The sequence below is a fragment of the Anas acuta genome, chromosome 34, assembly GCF_963932015.1.
Source record: "Anas acuta chromosome 34, bAnaAcu1.1, whole genome shotgun sequence".
Lineage (NCBI taxonomy): Eukaryota > Metazoa > Chordata > Aves > Anseriformes > Anatidae > Anas > Anas acuta.
The window spans coordinates 136,552-155,502 of NC_089012.1; the positions used below are offsets into that span (position 1 = coordinate 136,552).

The following is an 18,951-nucleotide window of genomic DNA, read 5'->3' on the forward strand; positions in this document are numbered from 1 at the left end:
GGACCTCTCTGGCCTCCCAAGACCATTGAAAAATAATTGAGAGAGGTCTCACAAGGACATTAGTCGGCCCTCTGAGAACCCTGGAATGAATCCCCTCAGGCCCCGTAGACTCATATGCATCCAGTGTGGGTTTGGCTAGGAGGTTTTTGTTACTGCACTCATGGCCCCCCAACTCTGGGCCCCTTGGGTCCCAGAGCCCATCATTGCTCTTGAAGACAGAGGCAAAAGAGACATTAAATGGCTCTGCTTCGCCTATGTCTGTGTTTGTGAGGTGACCATCCTCAGCAAGTAACGGACCAATGTTTCCTCTAGCCCTCCTTTAGCAGTTCACATCTTCAATACACATATTAATGTATATATCTGCGTTGTCGCCCACACTACTAGCCAGCTTCACCCCTGAGCTTTGCCTGCACCAATTTTCTCCTGACAGAGGCAAACAGCACCTCTGTAGCCCTGCCATGTCACACGACCTCGCTTCCAGTGGCCACACGCTTTCTTTTCCCACTTAAGCTCTAGAAGAAGATCCCTGCTCAGCCAAGCTGGCCTCCTGCCCCGCCTGCTTGACTTCCAACATTTTGGAATCGCCTGCTCCTGTGCTCTTAGGAGGTCGTGCTTAAAAAGATGGACCCCGATACCTTCCAAAACAGCTTCTCAGGGGATCTTCCGAACTAGTTCCCTGAGCAGCCTGAACTCTGCCCTCCCCGTGTCCAAAGTTCACAGAATTGGAGGGGTTGGAAGGGACCTCAAGAGATCATCGGGTCCAACCCCCCTGCCAAAAGCAGGCGTACTGGCAGTTTTCCTCCAATCGCCAAAGATTTTTAAATGTGAAGTGTCAATAGAGAGCTATTTGTGTTTGTATGTTCTTTCTTTGAAGTCTCTGATGTCTGGGGGTTTCAGAACAACTGCTAACAACTAGTAACTGTTATGACTTCCGAATGGGACACTATGCAAGCCCCTGATATCTGGCCAGGCGGCCAGGAGATTAAGGAGAAGAAAGAAGCTGAAGGATGGCTAGAAGACAAAACTTGCAGGGAACGCTGTGTAAGCTTTTGACATGCTGCCAAGGAGTACAAAGGGGAAGGACAAGAAAAAAAACTGAGAGGAAGACTACGAGCCTTCAGCATGAAAGACCCCCAGAGACCCCCAGGGGGACCACCAGAGACTGATGCGCATGCTCCAGTAGGAGGGTTTGGATCCCGGAAGCTAATTATAATAACCCATTTTTTTTAGAAGTAGTAATGAATATGTATCAGCCTAGGAGCATAAAAATCAGCTGCTTGATGTAACTGGTGTGCGTCCTGGTGGAGCAGAGACTCCCGGCGCACCCAGCGCTGTTTGCTTACCTCTATTCCTTTAATAAATTGTAAACTTTGATGATAATCCTATTTTGAAGACTGAGCCATTTATAACACAAGCAACAGGTCTAGGATGGCACCTTTCCTTGTTGTCTCCCTCAGTAGCTGTACCAAGGAGTTGTCATCAAGGTGTGTGAGGAATCTCCTGGACCTGCTTGTATCAGCTGTGTGGTCTTCCCAGTTAACGTCTGGCAAGTTGAAGTCCCCCATCAGGACAAGGGCAGTTGAGCTAAGAGAGGTCTCTCTTAGTTGCTTAGCGAATAATTCATTGGTATCGCAAACACCCACTGCAACATCCAAGTGATTGCTTTCTCCCTTAATCCTTACCCAGAAGCTCTCGGCCACGTCCTTGTGCCAGCCCCTTGCCTCGCCTGCCCTGCCTATCCTTCCTGAAGAGCCCATACCCGTCCATCACAGCACACCAAGTCTCGCTTGTTCTGGGATGGAGCTGAAGCTTCCAGCTCCTCCTGCTTGTCCCTCATGCTGGGTGCATCGGTGCAGAAACATTCCAAATGTGCTCCAGTGTACCCAGCGTGGCATGGAGCAGGCCGAAGGATCTCGCTAGCGCACACTCCCTCCCATTTTGGTGTGCCACTTAGAAGATTCTGTCAGGACAGAACAATAATGGATGATGCTCAGAGGGCCTTACGGGGCAAGTGAGCTTTCCAGAAACACCTTTTACCCTGATCTCCTGGGAGGCAGCAGACTTCTCCATGGGTTGGGTCAGGCCGGCATATGCGGCCCTCTGTTCTGCTCAGAAGGGAGTCACTTATGACAGTAACCCTTCTCTTCTTCTTGATGGAGGTGGTCGTGATACTGGGGAAGGCTGACTTGCCCTAGAAAACCCCTCCAACCTGGATGGACCTTCATGCACATCATCGTTTGTGTGTCCATTACTTCCAGAGTCTGTTGTTTCAGGGCACCTGAAAGGAAGGTGAGGTAGGCAAGGAGGGGTTCGCCTGCTGCCCCGAGCAGATCTAAACTTCCATCCCTTCGTCACTGAGATGCACTCCTTCTGCCTGATGGCCAGAGGGTAGGGGATCCTCCATTTCCTCTGCTGTGTCTGCCTGACGCATCTGTCCCAGGGCTGGCACAGTACAGTTCAACCTTCTCCGACTCCCTGGTGCTCCTCAGCCTGCCCACCTCCTCTCGAAGCTCTGCCAGGAGGCTGAGCAGTTCTTCTACCTGGGCGCACCTACCACAGGTGGACTCACAGGATGGGATGTCAGGAAGAATTTCTTCATGCAGAGGGTGGAACCGGCTGCCCAGGGCACTGCTGGAGTCCCAGGCCTGGAGCTATTAAAGAAATGCGTGGACTTGGCGCTAAGGGCCGTGGTTTTGTGGTGGGCCTGGTGGTGTTAGCTGACGCTTGGACTTGAGCTGAAGGCCCTTTTCCAAGCGCAAGGGTTCTGTGACTCTTTCACTGGTTGAGTAGGCGCCATGCAGTCACCGGGCCCAGGGAAAAGACGTCCTTGGTGGCCTCCAAGTTAGCTCAGCGTCATGGTACCAAGTCACTGTGAAGGAGCTGCTGGAATAACGAGACAACAACCTAGTTCTATTAAAATATATATTGCTCTTTTGAGGACTGCTGCGGGGCTAGCGGCAACACGGCAGTGGAAATCTCCGTCCTGACATTGCCTTATGCCTTGACGTCAGGATCAGGGTGGTTTGAACTGCCAGGGAACGGACCATGGGTTCCGGGTCTTTCTTTGAAGGCTGGAGGACTGCAAAAGAAAGAAGAGCAGAGATGAAAACCCACTCCTTGCAGAGATCCCCAGGCATCCCCTGCAGAGCATGCCAGCCCCACTCGACTCTTCCCCAGGCCAGGAGGAGCAGGAGGGACAAAGGAATCCGTTGAAAGCTGCTGCTCAGCAATGTCCCAAATGCAGCCACCAGTCCTTCCCCACCTGCGCACCACAGGTCAAGTGGGGCACCTTCACAAGCTGGTTCCCTCACCACCTGCCTCCATCCCTTGGGAGGATTCACACACTCCAGGAATCTCCTGGACTCTTTCCTCTCGCTATTGTGCTTCCCCATGAGAGCAAGGGCTAGCAATCGTGACCCTGCTCCTAGCTGCTTGTAGGCTGTCTCATCTCCCTCTTCGTCCTGGTTGCGTGCTCTACAACAGGCTCCCACCTTCTGTCAGCCTTACTGCCCTTTCCCCTGACTCTTCCTCAGGGACACTCAACCCTTTCAGCGGCACTGCCCAGCTCCAGGCTGGGAGGCCATTCCCTGACACCACAGGCTACCCCGTCTCCTCTCCCTCGTTCCTATGGCTGCATTGCTCCTCCGTCCCGAAGCATTTCCCTGGAGCAGGGCAAGGCACGGGGGCCTCTGCCGCTGTCCCCCCAGCCCTAGCACACCCCCCACTGCCCTCACTCACCTCTGAGGATTTCATCCAGCTTCTCCTCGCTCTGGTCCTCGCAGTAGCGCGCAGCAAGACCTAGACACAGAGACCCCATCAGAGCCCCGCTCCCCAGCACGCTCCCAGCAGCGCAGCCCCTGGCCTGGCCAGCCAGGCTGTGCCCCCTCCTGCACCCTGGAGCAAGGGCCCAGTCGGGGGGCTCTGGGGGCAACAGGGCAGTGCCTGGGGCTGCCAAAGGCTGCCCCAAGAGGGACCCAGGGGCTGGGCTCACCAATGAATCTGACGGCCTCAAGTCGCACAAGGGTCTGAGTGGCCTTCAGGTAGGGCTGGCTCTGCTGCAGGTATTCTTCTACTCTGCCTCTGTCCTGCTGCAGCTGGAGAGAGAGAGAACGCAGGGTCACGGGGCTTGCACACCCTCTCCAGGGTCTCCTCCAGCATCCTGGGGGCAGGGAGGGCAGAGGGGCCTGCAGAAGAGCCCCCTGGGGCTCTGTGCTGGCAGGAAGGGAGCGAGGATGCGGCTGCAGGCAGCGGGCTCTGGCCGGGCGCGTTTGCCCAGCTGGGGCAAACCAAGTTGGGTCCTTACCAAGCACTCTCCAATCCTCCATGTCTGTTTTGTCTGGACGAATCGCTTGAGCTCCTTGCATCGCAGAAACTTTGCAGCCACAGCAAGAGCTTCCCCAGAGGCCTGCGGAGCAGCAGAGGTTGGGAGGTAGCAGCACAGCCTTGGGAAGGAGACCCTCTGTCCCCTCCTCTTGGCAGGGCTGCGAGCCTTTCCCAGCGCGTTATGGGAGGCTGTGGTGGGGGGCAGCGTGCACTGGGTTCAGTGGCCAAGGCAAGGCCACGGGACAGCCACCATCGGAGGCAGCTCATGCTGCCGGCCAGAGATCCCCCACAGCAACCCTGTGGCATCAGCACACCCTTGCCCACATAACTGCTCAGCTCTGAGATCTGTACCTTTGCTACGCTCTCACTCTGGTCTCTCATGTGAAAGTAGAGTGGGAGAAGGCTCCTGTGCACTCTTCTCTCCATGTTCTTCATCCTTTGCCGCAGCACAGCCTCCACCACGGCTTGGAAGAGGCAGATGGAGTGCTCCCGCACCTGGCTGGACTCCTGGCAGGGAGGAGGACAGGAGGAATTTCAGCATTAGCGTGGCCGATGTGAAGGGAGCTCCCAGCACTGTGAGATGCTTCAGCGCTGGATCCTTCCCAGAGGAGCTGCTCAGGGGCAGCTGCAAGGCCTGGTGCCCGTGAAGGGCAACGCAATCGGTTGCCATCGCAGGCTGCCCGCCAGCCACCCCACTTTCGCCACCAGCCGCACCAGCCATGCCCAAGCAGAGCTCCCCAGCGCCTGGGCTGACGAGGAGACTGGGAAGGCCCTGCCTGAGTGCTGCCCACAGGGCCGGGCTGAAGGGCAGCCCTCGTTACAGGGGGCCCAGCTGAGGGCTCGGGCTCCCGCAGCACACTTACGTGGTCAAAGAGTGGCAGGAGCTTCTCAGCCAGCTGCGGAGGCGGGCCACCGTACTTCCACCTCTCCACATGAGCCATCACGTTTTTCAGCACAAGCAGGGCCTTCAGCACCATGTCTGTGTTGGTGTCCTGCAGAGCCTCCACAATGTCTGACAGCACGACCTGAATTTCCCTTGCCTGTAGGAAAGACACCATTTCCCTTCCGTGAGGCAGTGAGAGACCACCCTGGGCAAAGGGCTCTGGTTCCTGAGCACCAGCCTCCTGCCTTGCTTCCTGGCAGCGGGGAGGGACGGGAGGGCAGAAGAGCAAAGCCCCAGGCTGCCAACATGGCTTTGCTTGACGATGGCCCGCTCACCTTCTCAGGGCTCTCTGACACGGTGCAGAGCCCTTTCAGAACCAAAAAGCGCATCTCTGGTCTTGGGTGCCACAGGTAGCTCAGGAGGTGCACCGGGTTACCAAAGTCCTCCTCAGAAATGTGATTCTGGGCCAGCATCTGCAAGAAAGAGCAGTGAGAGCCTGGCAGGGCCCCCTGCAGCCTCTTCTTCTCCCACCTTTGGGCAGGGATGGGGCAGCGCCAGCTGGCACCAAAGAGGCACCAGGCGCGGGGAGCTACGGGGGCTTGCCGGCCCCAGGGACCATGTGTCCGTACGTCCTGCGGGAGCTGGCAGTTTGGGGGTAGATGGGCACAGGGCTGTGCCTGTGTGCCTGAAGGGGCACACGTAGCCCTGCTGGGAGCAAGGTTTCATCTGGGAACTCACAGCCAAGCGACGGATGCAGGTGTCTTTGGTGACTGCGGTGCACCAGTTGCGCAGCGGCAAGTCTTCCATCATGATGTTTAAAATCTTCTCCAAGGTCCTCGGCATGGCCAGGATCACCTCCCACATGGCCAGGTCAGTGCTGCAAGCCCAGAAGACTCTGTCAGTGAGGCTGCCTCAGCCGCAGGGCCACAAACTGGGCCAGCCCCAGAGGACCCAGGCTGTCCTGCAGCCCCTGTGACTTGGGGAGCACTGAGGGCCCAGCCTGGGCAGGCAGGAGGGGGCTGAGCTGGTGTTCCCTGGGGGCAGGGGGACTCTGGGCTGCCTTGGACAGCTGGGCTGCTGCAGCCCTGGCTGGCCCAGTAGGGCTGGAACACATTGGTGGGAAGGAGGGCTGTGCTCCTTGGGGATGTCCTGCCCTTTGCCATTGGTGTGGCAAGCAGAGAGTCTCCAGGTGCATCTCCCGACGCGGAACAAGCCCTCAAGGATGTTAAGGCCAGGACCTGTCAGGTGGCGGAGAGAACTGAAGCAGGTTCTTGACTTCTCTCCTGGGCATCATGTTGGTCAGCCTGAGAAGCAGGGAGTCCAGGCACTGCCGCGCTGATGCTGTGTGGATGCTGCCCAGGTTTCTCCTGATGCACTCCATGATCGTTGGCACCTTGGGGGACAAAGTGGGAATGGTGTTGCCAGCAGACCGCAGCCATTGCCACAGCTGCCACTCAAACTTTGGCCCCTTCCATTGCTCTCTGCTGGCTTCAGGTGGCTTCTGGAGCCCAAGAGACCCCGATGTGCGAGGGAGGCAGGGAGGGAGGCAGGGAAGGAGAGAGGAACAACGCCTGGAAGAGCTCAAGGGCAGGGCCATGGCCACAGGCCACTTACATCTGTCAGCCAGTAGTCAGGGACCTCCAAGGCTGCGTCCAGCACGCTGCAGGCCCCCTGCTTGTCATGGATGCTGGAGTCTGGTAAAGCTTCAAGGGCTGTGAGGATGATGTCCAGCCTCTCAGCAGGGAAGAGATGTCCTCCAAACCGCTGTGGGAAGAAGGAGGAGTGAAGACATGCCTCACTGAGTGTCCCAAGGGTGCTGCTTAGCTGAGCAGCAAGAGCGGCTCTGGAGAGAGGGCCCTCGGGGGAAGGGGTGAGGATGGGGCATATGGGGCCAGAGTGCTGGCCCTGCAGGTAACCAGGGCTTGCTGGTGGCCAGGAGGGCTGGAGCTGCTGCCGGGACACAGGGGAGCAGCCTTCGCATAGCCCCAGCCTGGGGACAAGAGGAACCCTCTCAGCAGGGCGAGTGAGGCCGTGCCAGCCCCACCGGTTCTGGACCCCTTTGCTCACACGAGATGCCTGCTGATGCTGCGGACAAGATCCCCAGCAAGGCCAGAGCTCATTACCTTGGCAATTTCACACGGAGTTGATGTTATAGAAAATGGAAGTTTTGCATACTCCAATTTCTTGTGTCTCTCTGCATAATTTACCATGTCCTCTCTCAATATGCATTCTAAACAGGGGGAAACAGCGAAGAGTCAGTAGGGAAGAGCATCTTTGCCAACAAGCTTGCCAAATGGTGAAAAGCACTTTCACTAGGAATGGCTGAGGAGGGAGGCTCAGACCCACGGCGAGGAGAGTGGTGGGCAGGGATGTAAAGCACAAGGTGAGGAGTGCTGGGAGCAAGAGGGACCTCAGGGATGATGCAGAAGGAGGAGAAGCAATGGCGTTGGGTGCCGTGGGGGTAGCAGCGTGTCACAGACCCCCTTCTGTTCGGGGTCAGGATGTGCAGGAAGCCCCCTGACACCTGCCTTTAAGACGGCAGGGAGCAAACAGTCAGGGAGCATTCTGGAGGGCGTCACCATCCCTGGTGATGCACGGCTGGCTCTGCTGTTCACTCCTCGGGGAAGATGCCGTTTGGGAAGTGCTCATCGATCGATGGCTTAGACTGGGGGACACCACAAAACAGCGTGGTAGGTGATCTGGGGAGGGTTGGGAAGGACAGCAGCAGAGAACTGCTCCTGGACGGCAGGTGAGCGTCTAGCTTCTGCGGAAAACGATAGCCAGAATGCTGCGGGAAGCTGCTGTGAGGAGCAGAGGAGGCCAGGGAACCTGGCAGAATTCCGTGGGCAGCCTCCACCAAGCACAAAAGCAATCCTTCACAATACTCAGGGAGAACAAGCAGACATACCAGGAGATGTCTGTGTGCAGATGGACATTGCCCACCACACCTTCTTACCTCTTACTTCTCTGACGACTGTGTACATGCGATGAAGACTTCCCAAAGCTGAGTGGCTCATGGAATCATCGCCACTGCTGAAAAGCAAGAGGTGGCCCAGCAGCTTGCCCAGGATGGGGATGCGCAGGTTGAAATCTGTGGGCTCATCGTTGCCATAGTTTTCAAAGTTCCCTAAGATCTGTTTGAGGAAGGGAGGAGAGACAAAGGGCTTAGTGGAGGCAGAGCCAGCCCCTGAGAGAGCACAGCCTGGGGAGGGAAGAGCAGGGGCAAAGGAGGGATGAAGACCCTCAATTCACAGTGCTGAGGCACTCATGTGCGTTGAGGGTTGCCTCGCAGGCACCCTTGCATGGCAGGATGCTCTGGGATGCAGGAAAGGGTGGAAAATTCCTTGTGCCTTACCTTGATCACCAAATACCAGCGGATGAAAGTAATCAGCCTCTCAATCACCTTCACAGCGCTCTCACGCACATCTGAGTTTTTGGAGACAGCAAAGTCCAGCATCACCTGCGAGGAGAGAAGTTGCTGGGTGTTGACAGCGGTCTGCAAATGTGACCTGAGAGGATTCTTTGGAAATTCTTTGCAAATGCCAAACCTTCAACATATTCTGCATCTCTATGTTGAAACTGGCGATGGGACAGTTGAGTACGAAGCCCTCCAGCATGGTGTCCATGGCTTTCATAGTCTGCAGGGAGGACAGAAAGACATCGAATTATTTCTGTGGCCCTCCTCACCCCCAGGAGCTGGCTCTGAGCCCCTTGGGAGTTCAGGGGTGGCTTTGGGGCTAGAAAGCCACTGCGTGCAGACCTCCTGCAGCACAAGATCAGGTCGGGGAAGGGGAAGGGGTGAGGCTGGGAAAGCAAATCTGGGCCCCGGCCCTGCACTGGTCTCTGGTTGTGTCAGCACGGGGAAGCAAGGCAGCAGCTCAGCAGGACTGGGGGTGCCGGTACCTCACCCAGCACATACCTCGGCGTAGAGCACTGCTGTCTCTGGCACATCTGACTCGGGAGGCAGAAAGAAGATGCTCTTGAAGCACACATGCAGGAGTCTCGTCTTTTTGCCACGCAGTGCTGTTGGCACGGTCTTGCTGAAGGAGAGAGAGGAGCCTGTTGGACGCAGTGCCTCGAGGCTTATGAAGGAGGACACGGACCTCCCTTGGCCAGGCATCCCTGGGAGGGACGGGCAGCCTCCCTGCCAGCTTCAGGGCCACCAGGACATTGCCACCAGGGGCTGGGCACGCACCTGAGGAGGGCGACAGTCTCCATGGCCTTCTGCCGGAATGCTGTGCGCAAGCTGTCCATGGGCTCCTTTTCCAGCAGCGCCTGCAGAGCACAAGCAGGATGAGACCTTGGAGCCGCCGGCACCCAGCAGCAGCAGAGCCAGCGCTGCCCCAGCCCTCGCCTCCCAGGGGGCTGGTGCCGGGGGGCCTTGCCCCTTCCCCAACCCGCTGCGCATCCTCTCACCATGATGTTCTCCACCAGGTTAGTTTGGCAGCAGAAGCCATGCAAGTTCATCGGCACACCCCTCTCTGTGACACATGTGCACAGATCGCAGATTTTGCTGAGGAACAGCATCTTCTGCTCCTCGTCGTCCTGGCAGCCACAAAGACACCAACAGAGCATTAGGGGGACACCCACGGCCAGCAGGACCAAAGCCTTGAGGGGTCTGGGGCTGTGTGGGACCCCTGGAGGGCAGCGCCAGGAGCACAGCTGTGATGCAAGCAGCTGCCATTACCTTTTCTGTGCCTCTGACATACGCCCTGATGAATTTCACGGCCTTGTCTCTGCACAGTTTCCATGCCTTACCTGGAAAGGAGGAAAGCAAAGAGTGCTGCAGTGAGGGGCTGAATGCAGGGGTGAGGAGAGGAAGGGCCCCAGCCCCAGAAGGACGTGGGGAGGCCGCGGGGATGCCCAGAGGCTGCAGCAGCTCCGCTGGGAAGAGAGGCTGAGGGAGCTGGGCTTGTGGAGCCTGGAGAAGGCTGCGGGGGGACCTCGCTGCAGCCTCCCCATGCCCAAAGGGGCCTCCAGGAAAGCTGGGGGGGGATCTTCATCATGGACTGCAGCGACAGGACAAGGGGTGACACCTTTAACCTCAAAGAGGGCAGGTTTCTTTCGGACAGGCAGGGATTTCTCTCCTTCACGCCCAGGGCAGTGAGGCCTTGGCGCAGGCTGCGGTGCCCCCTCCCTGGCACTGCCCACGGCCAGGCTGGGTGGGCTTTGGGCAGCCTGGGCTGGGGGGAAGCATCGTGATCGCCGAGGTCCCCCCCAGCCCAAAGCGTCCTGGCATTCTGTGGTGCTGCGGAGGAAGCTCGGCCCCGTCAGCCCAAGCGCCGCTTTACCCAGGGAAGGAGTCCTGGAGTCAGGCAGGGGTCTCTGTGTCCCCAACCCTCCCCACCCCATCCCTAAGACTCACTGCGATCCAGCAGCTGCGACTCCCCTTCAGAAGCAGCCTCTGGAGTGGGAGAGCTCACAAGGATAAACCGGCATCTCCTCCGGGCGGGCGGTTGCGGCATTGTGGGACGTGGGCTATGCTCGGGGACTCCTCGAAGGCCCTGTGCTCCTGCCCTGTCCGTCACTGCCGTGCACCGACACTGAGGGTCCGAGCCACGGCTGCGCTCTTATAAGGCGGAGCCCTGGGGTGTCACCAAGTGACGTCACAATGGGTGCCACTGTGACACGCGCCTGGGCTGGGTGGGCACCCATTGTGACGTCACTTGGTGACACCCCAGGGTGCTGCCTGACGCGAGCGCAGCCGTGGCTCGGACCCTCAGGCCCTGCTTCCCAGGACGTGGCTGAACACCGCTCGTTGATGGGAAGTAGAGAATAATTTTTTTTTTCCCTCTCTCCGTGCTCCCGCGCGGACTGATTGTTTCTTTTGTTTCGTTTTTTTTTTTTCCTCCCCATTCCCTTTCCATTTAATTAAACCTTTCTCATCTCAAACCTCGAGTTCTCTGTGTTGTATTTTCTCCCCCTTCCTCTTTGAGGAGAGGGGGAGTGAGAGAGCGGTTGTGGTGGAGCTCGGCTGCCCACCTGAGTGAAACCACCACACTTTGTCCCAGCAGCTGCGGTGCCTTGTGAGGGGCTGGGGCTGGGGTGGCCGTGCCCAGAGCCCTGCAGCAGCCTGTGGAGGGCATTGCCCTGGGGCCAGCCCAGCCTGGGCTGCTGGGCTGGGCTGGGCTGGAGAGAGGGCAGGGTGGTGGGGAGAGGTGGGCAGGGGCCGGGCTGGGCTGGGCAGTGCCCGGCAGAGCACTTTGTTGACTTTGATGACTTTCACCTATTTCTTTGAGGACTGTAGACACCCGTCTCTGTTCACCACCTTGCTCTCATCCCAGCATTTCCATCATTTCACCAGTGTCTCATCAACCCTCCCCAGCTGCTCCTTCTCACACAAAGCCATGCTCTGATCACAGACGCTCTTTGGGTGACCTCTGGCAACGCAGCACAACACTCTGAGGGACAGTTCTTCCTCCTCGTGGCCAGCACCAACATTCCAAAGTGCACTTTGTGGCAGTTTTTTCTCTCCTACTCTTTTCTACTACAAAAGAAAGCTCCATCAGGGTGGAACCCCCTCCTAAAGTAGGCATCCCAATCCATCAGGCTCCTTGCGGCCTGTCAGCCAACCAGACAGAAGTCACCGCACCAGCATCTTCCAAGCCATGGGCCTGCTGCTGTCCAGTCATGGACTCAAGCAGAAGGGACAGGACAACCCATATGTGGGCCTTCTTTCTGCATGGGTCCTCCTGGGTATGTAGGCAGAGGGGATCCCACAGTCAGCATGCCAGCCAGGTGCCTTTTGCTGGCCTACCAGGGCCACTGGCAGATGTCAGCCGAAAAGTACCGATCCCAGCTCTAAGTCAAGGGTGACCTGCCACCTACAGACAGAAGTGACCTCTCAGTCCCTTTCTGTGACATGATCCTGCTGCTTCCCTATCAACTGCAGAGACAGAAGTGACCCCACAGTGACCACCACAGTCACACTCCCCTGCTGGTGCAGGAGATCCTGAGGCAGAGCTGAGCTCATCAGAGCATTCTCCTCCGTCTCCCCCTTGTGACCTACTAGCTGATCAGATCCATGGCCCCTCACATTCATCTTTGAATGCCATGTGACTGCCCAGTAACCTCACGATCCCTGCCCTGCCCAAAAGGGCAAAGCACCTAAAGGTTAGGAAAAGGGTTAAAAGTGAGAAGGTTAATGTACGGGAATAGGGGCTTTCAGTGTTAGGTGTTCGTGTATGGGATTAAGGTTTCCCTTTCTAGGTTAGAGATTAATCAAATGTGTAGTGGGAGGGTAGGGTATTCTTCTTAGGATGTGTTCTGCTTAGGGTATGTGAAAGGTCTTTGGTTGAGGGTTTTTTTTTAGGTCTGCAAGGGCTAAATAGAACATTTTAATGATCGCGTTAAGGGCAGGGATCAGGGTGAGCAAGACAGTAAAGGTAGGGGAAAGGGGCTATGGGCTGACTTTTTGCTTCGAGGGATATTGCGGTCAAATATTAGAGCAGAGTATTCCTGTCAGTGTGTGGAGAAGCCTTTAGTTTTATGGAATTCAGGTTACTGGCTAAAATACGGTAATGGCCTCACGTGACTGCTTTAAGTCAGCTTTAAAGTGAGATGAAAACTACCCGATCATTCTTACATCTTCAAAACCATTAGCTTCTGCTGTCCAAGCTCCTCTTCCCTCCCCAAAATCTCACATCTCTCCTGTCTAGGCTTATCCTGAATTCACTGTATCAGTCATCTTCTTAGAGGCAGCTTTCTGATGACTTTCATGAACACAGAGTATCTGTCTTACCTCTGCTGGCTACTCTGTTCCTGAGAAAGAAGCAGCTTCTAAGCCAGCATGGAGAAGGACACAAAGGGTCTGTAGGAGCACCTTGCACAATGTGCCCAGCAGTTCTGCACCACCACAAAAGTGCACATCCTGCCTACAAGTTTTGGTTCCAGAATGGCTCCTATGGATCCAGGGTAACTTCCCAGGCCCTTATGTATGCTTCAGTTTCCCCCAGGCATCTTGAAGGCAGCAGCTGCCTCTGTGTAGAAAACTGAAAGCAGCCCTGAAGGATGACTTTAGGCAAAAGCTGACACTTCTGACATAACCCCTATCCAAGACCTCTTCCTTTATGGGGCTTACCCAGTACTTAGGAAGAGTGGAACTCACAACCTGTATGCATAGCAGGTGCCTTCTTCTGGTCTATCACTGACACTGGCAGATGTGAGCCTAAAGGCACGTATCCCAGTCAAGAGTCAAGGGATGACCTGTTGGCTACTTCAGAAAGAGCTCAACTCACAATCCACTTCACAAATATTCCCTTAGGAATGGATTAGGAATTTCTGAAGCACCACCGACTTTGTGATACAACACCTACAAAACACATACTTTCTTTCAAAATCATTAGTTTCTGCTGCCCAAACTCCTCTTCCCGCCCCCAGATCTCACATCTCTCCTGGCCAGCCTTCTCCTAACCTCCCCATATCGGTCATCTGTTTGGGAGCAGGATTCTCATGACATTCATGATCTCAGGGTACCTGTCTCACCTCTGCTGGCTACTCTGTTACTGAGAAAGAAGCAGCTCCTAAGCCAGCATGGAGCACCCTGCACAAAGTGCCCAGCACCACCATAGAAGTGTGCTGCCTACAAATTTTGGTCCCCAAATGGCTGCTTTGGATCCAAGGTAACTTTTTCCCAGGCCCTTATACATGGTTCATTTTCCCCCAGGCATCTTGGCAGTGGCTCCCTCTGTACAGAAAACTGAAAACAGCCCTGAAGGATGACTTCAGGCAAATGCTGACACCTCTGACATGACAACCCCGATCCAAGACCTCTTCCTCTTTGGGGCCTACCAGGTACTTAGGAAGAGTGAATTGCATGAACTACATGCAAAGCAGGTAACCTGCACTTGCCTTTCAGGTACATTCAGAGAGATGAGCTTAATGGCACTGCTCCCAGCCAGGAGTCAAGCGATGACCTGTCAGCTACTTCAGAAAGAAGTCACCTCACACGCCATTAAACAGCCATTTGCTTCCAACTAGATTAGAAATTTCTGAGGCACGACTGACCCCTTATTAACATACCTACAAAACATTCTCTTTTTGGCCCTGGACCTGCCCAGGCAGTGATCTGGTTGTGACTCTTCCAGCCCAAGGCACTGCTGCTCAACTCCCAGCCTCTCTGATGCATGGGAGCCAGTTCTGTACCAGTCCAGTCAGGTGCTAGGCCAGGAGGGACCTTGCAGGCAATCTTCAAGGCCCGTGCCTGTTGGCGGTCTCTCAGCTCCTTGTGCACAGCAAAGATAACGCTCAAATCCAGAAGCCATGTGCCTGAAGCTGGCCTAGAACACACTCAGGGAAGGGCCCTCCCAGCCCCAGCCCCAGCCCCAGCCCCAGCCCCAGCTGGCGGTGCTGCTCTGTGGAGTGAGGGGGCTGTGGTGCCCAGGGCACAGGGACACTCTGCAGGGCCATGCTGGGCAGGCTGGGAGGCAGACCCAGCTCATGGGGTCACTGCCATTGCCCCAGGGCCGCAAGGAATCACGCGCCAGACTCCTTTGCTGGGGCTGTGTTGTGGTTTAACGTGGCCAGCAGGTAAGCACCACACAGCTTTTTGCTCACCCTCCCTCCTCCCTCTCTGGAATGGGGGAAAGAAATGAGAAAGTGAATCCTGTGGGTTGAGATAGAGACAGTTTATTAAGGAAGGAAAGGGGAGGGGAGGGGAGGGGAGGGGAGGGGAGGGGAGGGGAGGGGAGGGGAGGGGAGGGGAGGGGAGGGGAGGGGAGATATCATAACTTGTGGAAACAGACAGCTTTCCATCCGCTAGCCTTCTGTGACTCTGTACTGCAATTCCGTTCAACTGGTTACTCCTTTATTACCCAAACTCTCCTGCAACTCCTGATACTGCTAACTTGTCACAGATAGCACAATCACACAAAGGTTGAAACGTCTGCCTGCAGACATGAAAGGCTGACAGAATGGAGCATCTGTCCAGGGGAACCTTGAGAAACTGCAGGATTTTGCCTACAGAAACCTCTTGACATTTACAAGAAGAAAAGCCTCATCCTGCACCAGAGGAAGAGGAACCCCACACATCAGGGCAGACTGGGACCCTGCTGAGTGAGCAGTGCCCAGGAGGAGGAGGGCCTGGGCACCACGAGGGATGCCATACGAGCTCACCAGGAGCTCACCAGGAACCAGGCCAACTTCCTACAGAGCTGCCTTATGAGGAGCATGGCCACCAAGAAAATGTAAGTTACCATGCTCGGCTCCGATCTGATGAGACACCACACAGCCAGCAGGGAAAGAGGTGCAGGTCTGTGAATCTCTTGGACAGCCTGGTGTGGAGAGGAGCAAGCACACTGGAAAGGCTGAAAGTCCCAACAGGCCTGAAGTCTGTGTGTCAATGGCTAGGGCTCTTGTCTCCGACAGCGAGGCCTATGAGGAGGCAGCTTCTTGTTAAAGCACCAGGGTCTCATTGCCTCCTCACCAGCCATGAACCAGGCAGGAGTCGTACCCTTCTCCTGCACTGGGCCATGGACATCCCCATCTCCTACTGCCCAGGAAGAGCCCTGAGCTCCTGTGTGAAGGGAAAGGATCTCCCTTCCCAGGAGCCTGGGGTCAAAGCCTGTTTTTCAATACATCAGTGTCACCTTCACATTTGTCTACCTGTCCTCACTGCCTCCAGTGTTCTGCTCTAATGAGCTCCAAGGGAGGCTGTGTCAGTGCCAGCAGAGTCCCCCCTCAGGGGGACACTGCAGGAAACTTGCATCTGCCTTGGATTTCTTGAGAGATTTCTTCAACGCACTCTCAGTGCCTGAGGTTCATGGGCTCATCGCCAAAGCCCCCAGAGGGCTGATTCCAATGCCTCTGCTGCTGATCTGGGCTGGGCTCCTGGGACAGAGAGAGCTCCTGGCAAGAGGGCCCTGGTGCAGAGAGACAGCTCTGCCCAGGAGCAGCTCCTCTGCACAGCGCAGAAGGGCTGGGGGCTCTGAGCCCCATGGGGAGAGGAGAGGAGAGAGGGGTTTGTTATAAATGGCTCAGGATTCAAATTAGGATTAAATAAAAAAATAGGATTTATTAAAAGAATATAAAGGAATAGAGGTAAGCAAACAGCGCTGGGTGCACCGGGAGTCTCCACTCCACCAGGACGCACACCAGTTACATCAAGCAGCTGATTTTTATGCACCTAGACTAATACATATTCATTACTACTTCTAAAAAAGTAGATTATTATAATTAGCTTCCGGGGTCCAGTTCCTCCTACTGGAGCATGCGCATCAGTCTCCTCTGGGGGTCTCTAGGGGTCTTTCATGCTGAAGGCTCGTAGTCTTCCTCTCACCCTTTGTACTTACTCGGCACTATTCCAAGTTTATGGAACACTCTCTGTACACTCTCCGCAGGTCTTGTCTCCCAACCGTCCTTCAGCTTCTTTTTTCTTCCTCTTAATCTCTTGGCCCCCCTGGCCAGATACCAAGGATCTCATAACAGTCACCAGCAGTCACCAGTTATTATCAGTTGTTCTGAAACTCCCAAACAGGTTGACGACTCACGAGCAATTAAAACATTCTTTCCCAGCTATTTACAGTCATCTACATAACATCTATAGCAGTGTTAAATCAATCTCGAAGAAGACAGAAAAAAAACTGTAACTGTTAGAACTAGAAGTCAGGAATAACAAAAGCAAACAGGTTCATAAATTTAAGGAGTGTTTTCTGAAGACTTGATAAATTGACTGGAATGAGGGGGAGACTGGGACACACTGCATCTGTGGTTCAAGAATTAAACTGCCAGTGCAGGGCCCAGAGGCAGACAGGATTCAAACAGAGGCAGACAGGATTCAAACAGAATTATTCTTTATGGACACGAATTTATGGACACAAATTGGAATTGTTAAAACATTCCTCACAGGTTGGAGGCAGTTGGGAGTGGGAGGGTGCTGAGAGCTGCCTGCAGGAGAAACCTGCACAGCCCTTGACAAGGTAAGTCTCTGGCTGCAGGGCCATGCAGCTGCAGCTCCTGGAAGGGTCTCGTGCTGGGTCTTGTTTCTGGGAGGGCGGTGGGCAATGCAGTAGGCTGTGAGAGTCCTGCTGGATTGCACTGCGAGGTGAGGAAGTCTGGCAGAAGCCCCTTGGAGTGGCCTAAGCCAGGTGCCCCTGACACCCTAGAAGCCTCGAACACCCTGCTGGTGATGCAGGGCTCTCTCTCAGCTGCCCCATAGCTCCTGCTGCATGGAGGTGTCCCTTGGCAGGGCCCTGGTGGTGGCAGGGTGCTGCAGGGCAGCGCTGAGCACAGCCGCGTGGGATGGGGTCTGTGAGCACAGGCGGGGGAAAGAAGAGTTTGGCCAAGATCAGCAGGAACAGAGTGGCCAAGAATCCTCTAGGTACAGCATGTTGTGTGCCTGGGATACTGGAATACCCCAGCGTGTGGATATTCACCTGTCTGTGGGGTGTTTTCCTGGGCTTCAGGCTGCTCTCCAGCAGGATGCAGCTCTCTCGTGGCATCCTTGTGGCATCCAGGCGTCCCAAGGAGAAGACACCTCCTTGCTAAGGCCATGTCCGTGCTGCTGGATGTCTGTCTGTGGGCAGCTGGAGTGAGGCCTCGGCAGCCCTGGCTAGGGGGGAAGAGCTGAGATCCTGCTCAGGCCCCCAGGGCCAAGGTAAGGATTCTGTCCAGCCTCACTCAGACTGGGGCTTCTCTGCTCTCAGCTGTCTCTGTTTTTTTCTCAGCGTAACACGAGTATGATCGGTGTCCTAAGCATTACAGGGGGAATTATAAGAAAATACAGCAAATAAAATCTCTCTTGCTCTACAGTGTGGTCGGATGAGTTGTTTGCAAAAAGACTGCATGGCTCATTGATCTGACAAGTGGACTGCACTTGAGTTTCCCCCATGGTCCTGCTTCCCTCCTGCTGCACAGCAGGAAGGACTCCTCTGGAGCCCACAGCAGCCCCTGCTCCCAGTGTCACACGCAGCCAGCACCACCCAGAGCTCAAGCAAGAGAGCTGCAGAAAGGTTCTCATGCACAGAGAGAGGCTTATCTGCGGGCTTTCCAGGAGATGAAATAGGTTTTCCTCATTGAAGTCTGTTCTATTTTTTTTTTCTCCTCTTCAAAGATACCTGTGTCCAAAGTCAGCAAATGCCCAACAGCAGCTCTGTGAGCGAGTTCCTCCTGCTGGCATTCGCAGACACGCGCGAGCTGCGGCTCCTGCACTTCGTGCTCTTCCTGGGCATCTCCCTGGCTGCCCTCCTGGGCAACGGCCTCATCCTCACCGCCGTAGCCTGCGACCACCGCCTCCACACCCCCATGTACTTCTTCCTCCTCAACCTCGCCCTTCTCGACCTGGGCTGCATCTCCACCACTCTGCCCAAAGGCATGGCCAATGCCCTCTGGGACACCAGGGCCATCTCTTAGCACGGGTGTGCTGCACAGGTCTTCTTTTTTGTCCTCTTGGTTGGAGCAGAGTATTCCCTTCTCACCATCATGGCCTACGACCGCTACGTTGCCATCTGCAAGCCCCTGCACTACGGGAGCCTCCTGGGCAGCAGAGCTTGTGCCCAGATGGCAGCAGCTGCCTGGGGCAGTGGCTTTCTCAGTGCTGTCCTGCACACTGCCAATACATTTTCCCTGTCCCTCTGCCTTGGAAACGCAGTGGCCCAGTTCTTCTGTGAGATCCCCCAGATCCTCAAGCTCTCCTGCTCAGATGCCTACCTCAGGGAAGTTGCTGTACTCTTATTTACTCTTTCTTTAATCTTTGCTTGTTTTGTTTTCATTATGTTGTCCTATATACGGATTTTCAGGGCTGTGCTGAG

General features: G+C 55.6%; 1 protein-coding gene and 1 long non-coding RNA gene across 2 annotated transcripts in view; both read left to right on the forward strand.

Moving 5' to 3' along the window:
- LOC137846586 (maestro heat-like repeat-containing protein family member 7) overlaps positions 1–18,951 on the forward strand; it is a 58,698-nt gene that overhangs the window by 7,359 nt on the left and 32,388 nt on the right. The window lies entirely within an intron of this gene.
- On the forward strand, positions 13,299–18,728 carry LOC137846597 (uncharacterized). The gene is made up of 3 exons (XR_011090566.1): positions 13,299–15,390; positions 17,954–18,153; positions 18,255–18,728. It is a non-coding gene; the product is annotated as an uncharacterized lncRNA (long non-coding RNA).